Here is an 18,674-nt window from a genome sequence, read left to right as displayed (position 1 = left end):
GTACTGATCAATTATAAAGTATACATACGTTCATTCCTCAGCCCGAAGGCTGGTTGGATCCACAACAGCTCCACCATTAACTGTCATAGATGGCCTAGGCATCACTGAAGAGGCGTACTAGGGAAATGAGGAGTGAGGTACAGTAGTTGCCCGTTGCTTTTCCTCATTGAGGTACAAGTTATTACATAGGCCTATCTGTCTGCCAAGCCCCCTGAAATGCATGCACCAACCGACCGTATGAGCAACGTTTTCACACCACTCATAGTAGGGAATGGCTGCACAAGGAATGGCATTACTAGCATCGCTCATACCTCAGTCACTCTCACATTGCCAAAGCCAAGAATAAGACTGAGACAGATGAATGAAAGTGTATACTGGTAACAATGAGCAGCTCATAAGTCACCACAGCATTTCGTATCATAAAATATTTCAATTACCGTATCACAAATATGGTGACGATGATTTTGAATGAATCCACCAGTAACTTACATCTCTACAAACTGTACTCAGTTCTCGTTCATCCAGACGAAATTTCATTTAAAAACTTAAGGTCAGGTTATTGACGTTTCTGAAGTGTGTCTATGGTCCATGGGAGTACCTCATTTCAGAACCGACTAGATATCTCAGTGGCCATCCTCAATGTTGCTCCTCCTACTCTGGAATTTTCTGTCACTTCACGACGCCTGAGGACGAACTGAATAATTAGTTTATCATTGCAAGGAACCTCATGGGATTCAATAACCACATTTCCTGAAAAAAAAAATTAATGCGGCAGTCACAGAAAAAGCTTCAAATATACATACATATTTTCTAAATGATGGCCAGAAAACTGACTGCAGGAGCTGTAAAAATAACAAATGACTTTTAAAAAAATGTGCTGTGGATGTTGTACTATAGCATATATCCCCAAAAGGAAATACGCATAGGGTTACCCAGCAAATATAGCAACAGTCGTTCTCCCAAAGAACGATACTGTGCAAGAAATACTAGTCCGTACACCATGAAACTACATGTTGAATGTGTCTGAGCTCTGTATTCACTGTTCCCAAATCTGCAGTTGTTTGGGAAATGTACAACTCGTGAAAGGTATAGGCTACTACAGTAGTTATATTAAATCATATAAGAATAGTTAGCAGAATAAATGTATAGTTTAAAAGTATCTTACGTACATTTACAAACAAACAAAAAAGTGCGTCGGAATTTAAGAAAAGTTTTTATTATTATTCGCAATATATTTCAGTCACACTGGAAAAGTCGCATGGCCCACTAGAGCAAGCCTACGTTCATACAGCAACGCGTTCTGCGAAATCTACCACTTGGTACGTTCGGGGTGCTCTTTCTACTCACCCCCTGTGGATGGGGGCGGTAGAATAACACCCACGGTATACCCTGCCTGTCGTAAGAGGCAACCAAAAGGGTCCCCAGAGGCTCTCAACTTGGAAGCGTGGGTTGGCAACCACGGGGCCCGTAGCTGAGTCCTGACATTGCCTCCGCTTTCTTGTGCCAGGTTCCTCACTTTCATGTATCCTATCCGACCTCCCTTGTTCAACTCTTGTTCATTTCCGAACCCGACGGTTTAAGAACACTCGAAGCTTAGGGAGTCTTTCATTTTCACACCCTTCCTGACCCTTGTCTTTCTTTGGCTGATACCTTCATTTTTGGAAGTGTCTGATTCCTTCCATTTCTTCTTTTTGTTTAGTGTTATATGGATGGTTGCCTAGTTGTACTTCCTCTTAAAATAATCACTACCACTACCATCTTTCTACTCTCGAGTTTTTTGCCACTTACTACGCCTGAGGACAAACTGAATAAATGAATGAACGAATGAATGCAGAACTTTATATCAACTTTAAACTAATGACAGTCCTAAAACAATCTATAGGAGAGTTTTACCAATAATACTAGGCTAATAACATATACACAAAGAATAAAAAAAGAAAAATAGGCTACGTTTCTACAATTTTACATTCTTTACGACAGCTCGGTGCGCTAAGGCGATAAAAAGAACAGAACGAACTGCCATCAGATCACTATAATGAAGATATACGAGCATGGTAAAGAAAAATATAGGGATTTAATGTATTTTATAGAACACCTGATAAATTTTTTAAAAAAAGCTTCTAAAGAACTGGTAGCAAGCATTCGAAGTAATATATTGGTTAGAAGCTTTGCGGTGTCGCAAACGTCCGAAGAGGTAGTCTACACTGTCAAAGCGAAGTAATGAAATCTCGCGCTGGGGCAGCCACAAGAGATACTCCACTACTTAACGCAGCAGACAAAGGAAGGGCTAATTTCTTCCTTGCCGTGCGAAGGAAGGAACGATGTACTAAACAGTTTATTCGAATTTGGGTAAAAGTATCTAAAAAGCTGATTGATACGAACACTGTCAAAAGAGTCTCAACTACAACAATAAATAAGCTATAGTTCGTACATCCTCCCTAGATGCAATATCAATGTTTAAACAGTATATGTAAGAGAACATTACTGGAGAATATATTTGGACGGTGTTACAAGAGTGGGGCTTAATTCGACTCGATACAAATTGTTCTCCAACTTGAAAACCGTGATCCAAGAGGTCATGAACATTTCTCTAAGCATTACCAAAGAATTAGACGACAGGCTAACAATGATGTCAGATCTTACCATAAGAAAGAAACTGCAGAATTACTCACCGATATCGACATTTCTGAAAACTAGGATCAATGGGCGACAATTTCCACTCGAGTTAAAAAAAAAATTCAGAACCTGAACGCCCCTTTTTATATAGCAAACAAATGCAGGAGGCGATAAGTTGAAAGAATACATATTAATTATAAGCTATATATCCATAATGTACCTTTCTACTCAATATATTTCATTCAAATAAGCGAAAACGTACAAATAATGTTATCAACTGTATTACCAACATCGATAGACAGAAGTGCAACGATAAAACAATTCTCGGATCGAGAGTAACAAAAAACCATATAAAAAGAGAATATATGCAGCAGAGGGGGCAATGATGTCACACAAGCTTTCGAACTGCATATTTTTACGAATTACCGTTACCTGGAAGCATCCAGTCTGCAATCAAATTTGGACCGAACGAGTTGCTAACTGACAACGACGCATCCTATTGTTTTAAACATTTAGAGTGATATCAACTGCAGTGGCTTGCAAAGAACTATGATTTGCATAAATTAACAACTGGTAACTTAAATGTAACACGCAGTAGTAATGGAAATTCACATAAGAACTCTTACCCTTCAAATCCTCTGCGTTCCAATACCTCAAGGTTGAAAACATCCTGTTCTAGAAATGTACTATTCATACCACAACATGGATACAATTTATGCATATCAATGCAGTTTTTACTCACAAAGACAATATAACAAAATTTCAAGCGTTCATTAATTAGTTGTTACATTTAACTTATGATGGGAATAGAGAAAATGACAATTTAATTCATACGTCAAACGTGACGTAATGTTTTCTGCATATGTGCGTCGCAACTGGTTTTAACTAGTTTATCACGATCTTGCTGTCCAAAACTTTCCGAAAATTTGAAGAATACTGTATTAATTAGGAAATAGCACCAAATTCTTACTTAAAAATTATACTTCACCTCCGCAATAATTTTTCCCGACGCTAGTAACAACGCAAGAGAATATTGTGGTATCTCTTGAAAATTAAGAAACAAACACAATAAAAATTTTCATAAAATACCAAAAACACAACAATCCGATGTACAAGTATAATTTCCATTTAACATCACTGTATCGCACATAAATGTGATCTAAAGGCGCATTATTAGTGTATTAGACAAAACAAAGCCCAAACGGTAAAATAAAAATTACACAATTACGCCGTTTAGTTTTCTTTACCCAGAAAATTAACTGGAAAATGCAAGAAATGTGGCGACAGAAAACACTTCCCAAGTATTTAAAAAAAGTTATGGTTTGATGAACAAATTTATCTCTTTTTAAAAATTACATTAAATTTTGACATTATGTGTATATTAATTTAAAATTATAATTAATGAGTTTTAATTCTATAAATATGAAAAATAAGCCGGTATTCTAGGCAATTACAGTCCCTAACATTTTTAAATATGACAGGTAACTGATACTGTCCGCAACTACGGTTCAATCTAGACATAACACTCATTGTTACGTCTGCACAAACAACAACAATGAGCACAAAACAAAAACAGGAAGTTTAGCAGGAAAGGATGAACACGAGGGAGAGGTTATGTGTTCTCTTCTTTAAGACAAAGAGCTTTTAACTAACCTTAAATTTTGCAAAGCTGAAGTTCTTTCGTTGATTTAAGTATCCACAGGCTGTGATTTAGGCTTAATCAAAACACGTAAGGCGGTGTAAAAGTTCGATTTCAGTTCACATAGCAACGGGGAGCACTTCAGTCTCGCAAGAAACCACACCACACAAGCACACGACAAGGTTCATACTGCTCGAGACACTGCTTCTAGATCCCCTCCAGTCGACTGACCCAGTGAGGCAATGAATGGCATTCCAGACATAACGAGTCGCAAAGATATGCCACTCGAAACAGGTACTTCCTCATAACCTGTAAGTTCTGTAGCAGTATCGTTATTACTAAAGAAAATGGTCTAAGTACTATGGAAGAGCAACAAATAAGTATTATAAATGTAAATAAACCATCATTTTGACAATAAATATCACAACTTGAGGCAAGAAGACGAGAAACCCTAACTAAACTTCTCATCCTTTTATAGTGGATGGTCTTTCAACCACTTCAAACTTACCGTATACTCGACATCTGTTGGCCGAACGCATAATCCTAATTCAAAACAAAAATGAAGAAGAGGGCGCTCTGTCGTTTAGTAACATAAGCAAATATTAGCGAGGCAGGGCAAACTGCTCGATATAATTAGCGAAACAACTCTAAGCCTGGGGATTTCCCGAAGTCAATACACCACCTCAGTATGAATGCAGATTTCATAAATATTTGCCACCATAATTTAAAACTTAGTATCCAACACTGATTTTTTCTTAAATCTTTATGCAAAAATGATCGATTCCACTAGATTAGCCTAAGCTTTTAAAAGTGACTTCATGTTAAGTGGGCTGTCAATTTGACCAGCGATGGGGCAAACTGCACGCCATAAACCCGGGGATTTCCCGAAGTCAATACTTCTCTCCAGTATAAAAGCAATATTTCACATTTCTGTAATCATAATTTAAAATCTAGTACCTATATAATTTTGATTTTTCTTAAACTAATACAAAAATATTCGACTCCTCTACAGTAGGACTAAGCTTTTGAAAGGGAATTCATGTCAAGAGAGCTGTCATCTTGACCAGCGATCGGTCAGCTATATACAGAACGTTCACATGAATTTCAATTTGGAAAAAAATTTATTGTTGTTCGTAAATTTGTTTTTATAGTTATTTTGTTTATATTATTAAATTATTTATCCTTTCACAGTTCAGAATTCTAGATAAGTTACTCGTATGCAGTCTCATGGAAAATTATCCTAGTACCAGACTCAGAACCCCCTGTGGGTGGGGGTGGTATAATAACACCCACAGTATCCCTTGCCTATCGTAAGAGGCGACCAAAAGGGGCCCCAGGACTTTCAACTTGGGAGCATGGGTTGGCGACCACGGGGCCCTTAGTTGAATCCTGGCATTGCTTCCACTTACTTGTGCCAGGCTCCTCACTTTCATCTATTCTATCCGAGCTCCCATGGTCAACTCTTGTTCTTTTCCGACCCCGACGGTATTAGAGCACTCGAGGCCTAGGGAGTCTTTCATGTTCACGCCCTTCGTGGGCCTTGTCTTTCTTTGGCCGATACCTTCATTTTTGAAGTGTCGTACCTCTCCCAGTTTTCTCTCTGATTACTGTTATATAGAGGATGATTGCCTAGTTGTACTTTATCTTAAAACAATAATCACCACCACCACCAGTCTCAGGACACCTAATGTTTAGTCCACACCAAAGTTAACAAAGGAAACAAAGTTAATAAACAATGTTAATGTAAACATTTCTCCACATGTTAATAAACTTTTATTAACAAACTTCTTCAACATTGTGTCCACACTAAAACAGCTGTTTGTGAGGTTACAATTGAAAGGGACAGGGAGAAGAAAATACAGCTGCAGGTTTCATTGTTTTAGCCAGTACGATTAGAGAAAAGCGCAGACGCAAATTGTGGCAAAGAAAAATACTGGAAAGGTGAGTAGAATTAAGTTTGGAAAGAACACCTATGTCAGAACTTTTAATTCATGATGCAGCAGGCTTTTAAAATTCTCTTGAGAAGGTGTCGTCCTGATTGCGAACAAGTGGGTATCTGAAGGAGATGATTTGGGTTTGACACACATTAATGAGTCCAGATTGCGAACAAGTGGGAAATACTAAGTTGCCCAACCCGCTTGACTAGAAATGATGACTTGGATATGAACAAAATTCTAACTTGACGGGCTGCAGAAAAATTAACACTCAGTTGGTACACCAAGTTCTGGTACACACAATTGGAATACTAGGTAATACACAAAAAAAAATTAAAAGGATGTAAGAAAAAACCCACTTGTTTCCAAATAAACTATTTCACATTCATTCATTCATTCATTCATTCATTCATTCATTCATTCATTCATTCATTCATTCATTATCATTATAGACTGTTATGCCTTTCAGTGTTCAGTCTGCAAGCCTCTGAGAATTTACTAAACGTCGCCACAATCCTCTATTTGCAACTAGTGCTGTGGCCTCATTCAGTTCTATACCTCTTATCTTTAAATAGTTAGAAACCGAGTCTAACCATCGTCGTCTTGGTCTCCCTCTACTTCTCTTACCCTCCATAACAGAGTCCATTATTCTCCTAGGTAACCTATCCTCCTCCATTCGTCTCACATGACCCCACCACCGAAGCCGGTTTATGCGTACAGCTTCATCCATCGAGTTCATTCCTAAATTAGCCTTTATCTCCTCATTTCGAGTACCCTCCTGCAATTGTTCCCACCTGTTTGTACCAGCAATCATTCTTGCTACTTTCATGTCTGTTACTTCTAACTTATGAATAAGATATCCTGAGTCCACCCAGCTTTCGCTCCCATAAAGCAAAGTTGGTCTGAAAACAGACCGATGTAAAGATAGTTTCGTCTGGGAGCTGACTTCCTTCTTACAGAATACTGCTGATCGCAACTGCGAGCTCACTGCATTAGCTTTACTACACCTTGATTCAATCTCACTTATTATATTACCATCCTGGGAGAACACACAACCTAAATACTTGAAATTATCGACCTGTTCTAGCTTTGTATCACCAATCTGACATTCAATTCTGTTGAATTTCTTACCTACTGACATCAATTTAGTCTTCGAGAGGCTAATTTTCATACCATACTCATTGCACCTATTTTCAAGTTCCAAGATATTAGACTGCAGGCTTTCGGCACAGTCTGCCATTAAGACCAAGTCGTCAGCATAGGCCAAACTGCTTACTACATTTCCACCTAACTGAATCCCTCCCTGCCATTTTATACCTTTCAGCACATGATCCATGTAAACTATGAACAGCAAAGGTGAAAGATTACAGCCTTGTCTAACTCCTGTAAGTACCCTGAACCAAGAACTCATTCTACCATCAATTCTCACTGAAGCCCAATTGTCAACATAAATGCCTTTGATTGATTTTAATAATCTACCTTTAATTCCATAGTCCCCCAGTATGGCGAACATCTTTTCCCTCGGTACCCTGTCATATGCTTTCTCTAGATCTACGAAACATAAACACAACTGTCTATTCCTCTCGTAGCATTTTTCAATTACCTGGCGCAAACCGAAAATCTGATCCTGACAGCCTCTCTGTGGTCTGAAACCACACTGGTTTTCATCCAACTTCCTCTCAACGACTGATCGCACCCTCCCTTCCAAGATGCCAGTGAATACTTTGCCTGGTATACTAATCAATGAGATACCTCGATAGTTGTTCCAATCCTTCCTGTTTCCTTGCTTGTGGATAGGTGCAATTACTGCTTTTGTCCAATCTGAAGGTACCTTACCAACACTCCACGCTAATTTTACTACTCTATGAAGCCATTTCATCCCTGCCTTCCCACTATACTTCACCATTTCAGGTCTAATTTCATCTATTCCTGCTGCCTTATGACAATGGAGTTTATTTACTATCCTTTCCACTTCCTCAAGCATAATTTCACCAACATCATTTTCCTCCTCCCCATGAGCTTGGCTGTTTGCAACACCACCATGATGATTTCCTTTTACATTTCACTTATGTATTATTTTGAATAATAATAATAATAATAATAATAATAATAATAATAATAATAATAATAATAATAATAATAATAATAATGCCTTGTCGATGCAACCACTCACTTCTTTCATTGGCATAATAATAATACCGGGCGAGTTGGCCGTGCGGATAGGGACCCACGGCTGTGAGCTTGCATCCGGGAGATAGTGTGTTCGAATCCTACTGTCGGCAGCCCTGAAGATGGTTTTCCGTGGTTTCCCATTTGCACACCAGGCAAATGCTGGGGCTGCACCTTAATTAAGGCCACGGCCGCTTCCTTCCAACTCCTCCGCCTTTCCTATCCCATCGTCCCCATGAGACCTATCTGTGTCGGTGCGACATGCCACTAGTAGAAAATAATAATAATAATAATAGTAATAATAATAAAAATAAAATAATAATAATAATAATAATAAATAAATTATTATTAATTATTTATTATTATTATTATTATTATTATTATTATTATTATTATTATTATTATTATTATTATTATTATACCCAGTGCAAATAAGTTGAAGCAATTAAGGAACTTACCGTACAATATGCGTAACCACTAGAAAACCGTACGTTGAATTCAAATTCGGTGATTGGTAAATCAGGATTTTTTTTTTTTTTGCTATGGTCTTTACGTCGCACCGACACAGATAGGTCTTATGGCGACGATGGGATAGGAAAGGCCTAGAAATTGGAAGGAAGCGGGCGTGGCCTTAATTAAGGTACAGCCCCAGCATTTGCCTGGTGTGAAAATGGGAAACCACGGAAAACCATTTTCAGGGCTGCCGATAGTGGGATTCGAACCTACTATCTCCCGGATGCAAGCTCACAGCCGCGCGCCTCTACGCGCACGGCCAACTCGCCCGGTATAAATCAGGAAAGAGAGGGCAACAACTAGCTGGATTCAAGAAGTAAAGAAAGATTTAGAAAGAAATAACATAAGAGAAGAAGAAATTATGGACAGAGAAATTTTTAGAAAGAGGGTAGTAAGTGTGGAAGGATTCCAAGGAAGATTGAACAAGAAGCCTGCTGCGAAGTGGTCCGAGAACAGAAGGAAAGAGCATAGTGAAATGATGAAAGAATATTGGAAGGAGCGGAAGAGAAAACAACAAAGTATGAGAAACAGAATTGAAATTGGCACGTGGTCCTTAGCAGGCCTCATCGGAAGTACAAGAGCGTATTAATGATCAGATGGCCGTGGTTGATTTCGTCCGTCGTATCTCTGTTTGAGGAAGGGAACTGTACTTCATTTGTGGCTTCCAGGTAGTGTTTGTGATGATGTGGGATGTGTTGAGTGTATGTTGATGTTATCTGGTAGATCTGGGATCATTTAGTGTTGGTTTTTGATACAAATATATTGTGCCTTTTGTGCTCTGATTGTCAGCCATCTTGTTTCGTTGACAGTCCATAGATAACGCTACTTAGAGAGAAACTTGAGACACTCGGTTTACGTGTATACTATATTTGCCCTAAGTGTCAGTCATCTTGTTTTATTTGCCATCCCTGCCATGGAAACCATGAAGACAGACACTCTACATGCACTCACCAGCGTTGCATAAGTCATGGAATGTATACTTCTCGGTGCCATTATAATGGACGTAATGTACCTATATAGTCTTTAAATCTTTCGTGGGTGTAGATTTTTGATAGTTGATGAGTTTAGTATGGTTGACTTTTATACATGTTATGTAATTGTCATATATTCTAGTATTCCGTTGCCTCATTCAGAAAATCAAGTCGACACGGCAGTGATGTTAGAAGATCACGTGGCTCGTTTTATATTCTTTTCTGGATAACAGCTCATCGACAAGAATATTTCAGTCGTAAGTTATATGGTCACATATACATGTTCATAATATGGCTAATAATCTTTCCAACGAACAACAATCACACGCTGTACAATGCACGCACTGTGGAAAATATTATCGATCCGATAGGGGCGTAAGTATACACGTTAGCAGAGCTCACCCTGCAGTGCACAGAGATACCCTGGTCAAGAAGCAGAGTAAAATCAGCTTTTTACCAAATTCCCCAGAGGATCGTCAGTCCAATGAAACCACAACCAATACCGCTACTACTCCAGCTCCGAATATGGATGAGTACAACCGCAATCTGATCAAATGGAAATCAAAGTTTTCTGAAAACCTAACTGACGACCACTTCGACGAGGCCGTTAATGACTTTGTCCAATTCTTAGCTTCAGTACCACATATTCTTCCCGGGCCGAAACACCCCGCCCAGAAATATTATGAACTGAGAAGAAAAGGCCAACTTAATTCTGCCCAATGTTCATATAGGACCTCTTCAAACCCTGAAAGATCAACGAAAAGGGGAAGAGAAAACAGAAGAAGGAAGTACATGTATGAATCCACTCAGTTCTACTATTACAATCAGCGGCGAAAAGCCATACGCAATGTATTTACAAACGAACAACCAATTTGCAGCCTGAAAGAAGATGTACTGCACACATACTTTTCGGACATATTTTCTAGGCCGAACAACCACAAAAGACCAGAATACCCTCAAAAAGGCACTGAGAGTGAACTCATGGAGACTAACGACCTATACAACCCGGTCATATCTAAAGAAGACATTATTCAGGCAACACAGAAAATCAAGATAGACACCGCAAGCGGTCCTGACCACGTAATAGTCCGAGCTATTAAAAACAGCACGATTTCAGAGATAATCGCAATCATCGCCACTAGAATGCTAACAACAGGGTTAGTACCATCGACTTTCAAGAAAGCCCGTACAATTCTGGTTCATAAAGGAGGTGATGTAAATGATCCCAGTAACTGGCGTCCAATTACTATATGCTCAGTTATTAGACGGGTTATCGAGAAAGTTCTTGATAAACAGCTTCGGAACTACGTTGTGTTTCATGATAATCAGAGGGGTTTCACCAATACACCCGGTACTTACATAAATACCTCAATTTTGGAAGCCGCTTTACAGCACACTAGGCAAGAAAAGAACGATGCATGCATTATATTTCTCGACGTTCGCAAAGCTTTTGATAACGTCGGACATGCGCACCTCCAGAGCACACTGGAGTCGGTCGGAGTGCCAGAAAAATTGACGAGACTGCTAATTGCTCTACAAGAAGGAAACGTAACACAGATACAGACACGAAAACAGGGAACAAAACCCATCAAAATTAATCGCGGTGTGCTTCAAGGCTCCCCTTTGTCACCGGCATTATTTAACATCGCTACCAATCATATTGTGGAAGAACTATCTGAAGATTCTTTAGCAAGGAATTACGGTTACTCGATTGCAAACGAGGAGCCTAACCTCACTATAATGTGTTTCGCTGACGATACGGTAATATTTGGGAAAAACACTGAATCTGCTGCCGAACTAGCTAGGATCGCCATAGAAAGATTTAAGGAACTCGGCCTGGACATCAGCGCTTCAAAATCAGCTTGTCTTTCTATCAGAAAAGGTCATCTAACGGAGGAGAATATCATCATTAATGACGACTGTGAAATTAAATCACAGTGCAACGGAAGTGCCATTCGTTACTTAGGTGTGAATTTCATCAATGAACTTAAACTGGATCCACAAGCCGTACTTGACAAGACACGAAACAAGATTGACACCCTTGTTAACTCACCATTGCTGCAATCTGACCAGAAATTTTCAATTTTAAATAGTTCAGTATCACCTACTCTTATTTACCCACTCCAAGTTACTCCCCTAAACAAGATACCTAAAACTTTTCTATCAGATGCTGATAAAATACTGAAGAGTGGAACTAAAGAATTATTACAACTACCAGCAGACGTTCCGGATCACATGATATACACCGAAAGGAAGTATAAAGGCCTCGGTTTATTTCGCGCCACTTGGGAAGCCAAACTACAGCATATTAACATCTGTAATAAATTATCACTTGCAAATAACGGCTACATTAATGCAACTAGGAAGCTGGAACAAGAACGTACAATTTGTTTGCAAGATCTAGGCATAGAAATGAATGATCGAGTTATGTCCAAAAATAGCCATCTTCCCAATGTAAGGAACGTCCGACAGATACTACGAGACAGAGAATTTCAGTCATGGACGAAGTTGCCGCACAAAGGAAAGGGCGTTGGACTCTTCCAGGAATACACGCCAGGGAACAAATGGATAAGAGATCACCGAGGCTTATCCTGTGCGGAATGGAGAGAGGCCATCAAGATGACAGCGAATGTGTGCGCCGTTCGCTCCGTGCCGGGAAGGTCCCAGGACAACACCCTCTGTCGGCGTTGCCACAGAGAGCACGAAACTCTTGCCCATGTCCTGGGAGTCTGCCCTCACGGGGAGGTATTGAGAAATTCCCGCCATCATACAATACGACACATGATTGCGACCTCGCTGAGGGATCATGGTTTCACGGTGCATGAAGAGGTCTCTGGCCTAGCTTCCGACGGGAGTAACAGGCGTATTGACATGATAGCTTTTCAACCTGCTAGCAAGCAAGGACTAATCTTAGATCCCACAATACGCTTCGAGTCGCACGTTGGCCAGGCCGAAGAGGTGGACGCCGAAAAGAAGTCAGTTTACCAGCCAACTGTAAACTACTATAAAGAAAAATATCACCTAGACGATATTTCCGTCCATGGACTTATGATCGGAGCTCGAGGCACAATCCCTAAATATCTTGTACAGCTATGGGATTCTCTCGGCCTCAGTCGGACACGACTTCACGACATCGCTATCGCCGCAATACGAGGTTCAGTGACCATACTCCGTAATCATCTATATAGCATTTGAACAACAATATTGCACATTTATTCCTGAGCCTTGTGATTTTTCTACCTGGCTCAGTAGCAAAGTCAACAGTAACTTAGAAAACAAAATACCGTGCAGTTGACATACTTTGTCCTTGTGGCAGCCTCCGCATGGGGGAAGTTTGTAATAAATAAAATAATAATAATAATAATAATAATAATAATAATAATAATAATAATAATAATAATAATAATAATAATAATGATAATAATAATAATAATAATTTTAATAATAATAATAATAATAATAATAATAATAATACTCTCACTAATCCACCATAAATAACTACCCCTCTAGTTACGTTATACAATAAAAAGATAATTTTCTAAATGGTAAGATTACCTCAAGCTAAATTATTTAACGTTTTCAATAAACATACATACATACATACATACATACATACATACATACATACATACATTATCATTATAGAATGTTATGCCTTTTCATCGTTCAGTCTGCAAGCCTCTGAGAATTTACTATACGTCGCCACAATCCTCGATTTGCAACTAGTGTTGTGGTCTCATTTAGTTCTATACCTCTTATCTTTAAATCGTTAGAAACCGAGTCTAACCATCGTCGTCTTGGTCTCCCTCTAATTCCCTTACCCTCCATAACAGAGTCCATTATTGTCCTAGGTAACCTATCCTCCTCCATTCGCCTCACATGACCCCACCACCGAAGCCGGTTTATGCGTACAGCTTCATCCATCGAGTTCATTCCTAAATTAGCCTTTATCTCCTCATTCCGAGTACCCTCCTGCCATTGTTCCCACCTGTTTGTACCAGCAATCATTCTCGCTACTTTCATGTCTGTTACTTCTAACTTATGAATAAGATATCCTGAGTCCACCCAGCTTTCGCTCCCGTAAAGCAAAGTTGGTCTGAAAACAGACCGATGTAAAGATAGTTTCGTCTGCGAGGTCACTGCATTAGCTTTACTACACCTTGATTCAATCTCACTTATTATATTACCATCCTGGGAGAACACACAACCTAAATACTTGAAATTATCGACCTGTTCTAGCTTTGTATCACCAATCTGACATTCAATTCTGTTGAATTTCTTACCTACTGACATCAATTTAGTCTTCGAGAGGCTAATTTTCATACCATACTCATTGCACCTATTTTCAAGTTCCAAGATATTAGACTGTAGGCTTTCGGCACAGTCTGCCATTAAGACCAAGTCGTCAGCATAGGCCAAACTGCTTACTACTTTTCCACCTAACTGAATCTCTCCCTGCCATTTTATACCTTTCAGCACATGATCCATGTAAACTATGAACAGCAAAGGTGAAAGATTACAGCCTTGTCTAACTCCTGTAAGTACCCCGAACCAAGAACTCATTCTACCATCAATTCTCACTGAAGCCCAATTGTCAACATAAATGCCTTTGATTGATTTTAATAATCTACTTTTAATTCCATAGTCCCCCAGTATGGCGAACATCTTTTCCCTCGGTACCCTGTCATATGCTTTCTCTAGATCTACGAAACATAAACACAACTGTCTATTCCTCTCGTAGCATTTTTCAATTACCTGGCGCATACTGAAAATCTGATCCTGACAGCCTCTCTGTGGTCTGAAACCACACTGGTTTTCATCCAACTTCCTCTCAACGACTGGTCGCACCCTCCCTTCCAAGATGCCAGTGAATACTTTGCCTGCTATACTAATCAATGAGATACCTCGATAGTTGTTGCAATCCTTCCTGTTCCCTTGCTTATAGATAGGTGCAATTACTGTTTCAATTAATGTTTCAATAAAACATTTAAAAAAAATATGGTTAGGTTATCTAAAACATCCCAATGTACCAGTTAATGTTAATACTACTAGAACAAAAATTACATATGAGACTGTTTTGAAAATTGTATCTGCTTTATGAATCTCATGTCAACACTAAGCTCTTGTTCGCAATCTGGACTGTTCGCAATCAAGACACAACCCTTGAGAATGCCCCCACATGACTTTTAGTTCTTGTTGACAGTAATTGGGTCTGAAACTGCAAGTAATGATACAAATTATCGGAAAGCTGGCTCCACTAATGACAGGATATTCTTGTTTTTCTTTTTTTTCCTTTTTTTTTTCTAGATAACCTATAACTTTAAAGATTCCTAGCAACTGGTGACATTTCACTTATATACTTATTTGTCTAGAGTATCAAAACAAGCCATTTCAGTTATTGTGTCTGCGGTGTTTGAAGCTTTATACGACAATATTAAGGAATTGGTAAAAGTACGAAATAAAGAAAATCATGTAATCTGCCTAGTTAGGATAGTATTATTTTGATGATATACAAGCGATTATGGGAGGTTAGGTTATTCAGCGAGGAGCGAAGCTGGAAATGAGACTACATTAGAACACAGCTAAAAGAATATCACCGAGCTCGATAGCTGCAGTCGCTTAAGTGCGGCCAGTATCCAGTAATCGGGAGACGAACCCCACTGTCGGCAGCCCTGAAAATGGTTTTCCGTGGTTTCCCATTTTCACACCAGGCAAATGCTGGGGCTGTACCTTAATTAAGGCCACGGTCGCTTCCTTCCAACTCCTAGGCCTTCCCTATCCCATCGTCGCTATAAGACCTATCTGTGTCGGTGCGACGTAAAGCAACTAGCAAAAAAATAAAAATAAAAAAATAACATACAGAATTAAAGGTACTATATATTAGAACTTTCGCTTGCGTGCTCTAATTGCGTCCTTGCGCAAATGCGAACCGAAATGTTAATGACAGGTTTCATTCACGAAAGTTAAAGAAATTTTGTTTATCAACATGCTCGAAAAGTTAATGAACATGCTATTTAGTTTATTAACATACAAAAATGTTCATGAACATTGTTAACGAAATCATCTTGGTGTGGAGAGAGGTGGGCTGTTATTTTCCAATAACATGTTCCAACATTTCAGTTCCACTGAGATAACATGTTCCAGTAAGATGTTATACAAATAGCATGTTCTATAAACTTTTTTTTTTTTTTTTTTTGCTACTTGCTTTACGTCGTACCGACACAGATAGGTCTTATGGCGACGATGGGACAGGAATGGCCTAGGAGTGGGAAGGAAGCGGCCGTGGCCTTAATTAAGGTACAGCCCCAGCATTTGCCTGGTGTGAAAATGGGAAACCACGGAAAACCATTTTCAGGGCTGACGACAGTGGGGTTCCAACCCACTATCTCCCGAATACTGGATACTTGCCGCACTTAAGCGACTGCAGCTATCGAGCTCGGTGTGTTCTAAAACTAACAAAGCATAATGTTACTGAACGAAGTTTTTGCTCGAAGGCGCCAGATATTTTGACGGGTGAGTCAATCTGCGCAATCTGTCGAAAGGGTGGGATTTCTCGAGAATCATTCATGTGCAGTCTATCACCATGTGCCTCTGACCGCACAGCCACGCGCAGCGTAGTATACTACGTCCACAGTTGTATAAATTGGTTGTGGAAAAGACCGGAAACGCCTCCACTGATAGCCGCGACTTGACAGTTTCGATTACTTACTACCGATAAAAGTGTATCATACAGAAATAGGACAAAACTGAATCTAGGAAACATTTATATGTACTCGGGGTTCGCCCTTTTCGCTAGACCTTTCATGTTTCTGTACCCGAATTGTAGTAAATAAATAATAATAAATCCAGTAGATTAAAAAAAAGACAAAATCTAGACGTACACAAACAATGATAGGCTTTGAACGTAGCTGTGTGTTTGTATTCGGAAGATCGTGGGTGCGAACTCCACTGTCGACAGCTCGGAAGAAAGTCTTCCGTGGTTTCCCATTTCTGCACCAGGAAAATGACGGGACAGTATCTTCATTAAGGCAATGACCGCTTCCTTCCCACTCCAAGCCCTTTCCTGTCCGATCGTCGCAAAGAGACATATCTGTGTCGGTGCGATGTAAAGCTAATTTAAAAAAAGGAGTAATCAAATATAAAATCAGTGAACATAATATGCATATGATAAATTGTTATAAATACCTTTCATCGTGAAAATCAGGTCTCGAAACAATACTCAGAACAAATAAGTTGAAACAATTAACTAAGGAACTTATCGCACAATGTGCGTAAACAACTAGAAAACCGTACGTTGAAATCAAATTCGGTGATCAGTAAATCAGGAAAGAGAAGGCAACATAGAATATCACACACTGGAACATGACCATATATTTTAGGAAAACATTTTTCAGTATGAATTTTACAAAAAAAAAAAGGATATCTGTTTCGCTGTGATAGGTTGTGATGATTGAGATGACTGGGTTTCCTCTGTGGGTGTGTTGGGTATAATGCCAAAATCTGTTCCAGCATTTTCATTTCAAATTGACGGCATAGTAGGCCTTAAGTGATGTAGAGTAATTTTCGTTTAAACAGTGGCAGCGATTAGGGGGTGGGGGCAGTCACCCCACACTTTGCGGAGAAAACATTTTTTTATTCCATTTTAGCAGCCTGAAAGTAGGAATTATAGGAATTATTGCAAAAAGCCATTTTTACAAGACCTGCTGTCTTATAAGCTAATTCGTTGCTTTATTTTTCCAGTTATTAACAACACCCGGGTACTTGTTCTTGTCTGTAATTGTTCCCCCCTCCACCTTCCCTTTCTCCCGCTTCTAATTCCCAATTGCCACTACTATTCGTTATATTGTGAGTACCGGTAGATACTGAAGAGGATGGGTTTGAATGGGCTCTCATATTTAGATTGGAATTTTTGAAATTAATGACTTTGATCACAAATATCATAAGAAGTGAATTTACTCACTAAAAAATATTTCTTTATATAGGCTAACCTGTGTTCGATCTTTTGTTCATCATAAATCAGAACGGAGATCTTTCGAAACGTTACGGCTTCACAGAATAACGATACGCTTCAGGAATTAAATCTGTGGCTGTACGTGGCCGTAATACTCGACTGTGGTGGAACAATGCTCCACAGAGCTGACGCTGTTATCTCGACAGAACATGCATTGCGATAGAACACTGCTCCACAGAATAACACAACGGAACGTATTAGGAAGCACGCTGTCGGTGTTACCTCAACAGAACTCTCGTTGCGATGGAACACTGTTCCACAGAATAACACAACGGAACGTATTAGGAAGCACGCTGTCGGTGTTACCTCAACCGAACTCTCGTTGCGATGGAACACTGCTCCACAGAATAACACAACGGAACGTATTAGGAAGCACGCTGTCGGTGTTACCTCAACAGAACTCTCGTTGCGATGGAACACTGTTCCACAGAATAACACAACGGAATGTATTAGGAAGCACGCTGTCGGTGTTACCTCAACAGAACTCTCGTTGCGATGGAACACTGTTCCACAGAATAAGACGACGGAACGTATTAGGAAGCACGCTGTCGGTGTTACCTCAACAGAACTCCCGTTGCGATGGAACACTGTTCCACAGAATAAGACGACGGAACGTATTAGGAAGCACGCTGTCGGTGTTACCTCAACAGAACTCTCGTTGCGATGGAACACTGTTCCACAGAATAAGACGACGGAACGTATTAGGAAGCACGCTGTCGGTGTTACCTCAACAGAACTCTCGTTGCGATGGAACACTGTTCCACAGAATAAGACGACGGAACGTATTAGGAAGCACGCTGTCGGTGTTACCTCAACAGAAC

At 39.5% G+C, this 18,674-nt stretch overlaps 1 protein-coding gene across 1 annotated transcript in view; it reads right to left on the bottom strand.

Annotated features, from left to right (window-relative positions):
* Positions 1-4,431, bottom strand: part of Cdk4 (Cyclin-dependent kinase 4) — a 624,877-nt gene extending 620,446 nt beyond the window's left edge. Inside the window, exon 1 of the mRNA XM_067148010.2 lies at positions 4,270-4,431. The gene's annotated coding sequence lies outside the window, so the exon portion shown is untranslated. The remainder of the gene's footprint in view (positions 1-4,269) is intronic.
* Between the last annotated feature and the right edge of the window lie 14,243 nt (positions 4,432-18,674).

This window comes from Anabrus simplex, chromosome 5, assembly GCF_040414725.1.
Source record: "Anabrus simplex isolate iqAnaSimp1 chromosome 5, ASM4041472v1, whole genome shotgun sequence".
In the NCBI taxonomy this organism is placed as follows: domain Eukaryota; kingdom Metazoa; phylum Arthropoda; class Insecta; order Orthoptera; family Tettigoniidae; genus Anabrus; species Anabrus simplex.
The sequence above is the reverse complement of the archived record's forward strand: the minus strand, read 5'-3'. Positions and strand labels throughout refer to the sequence as shown.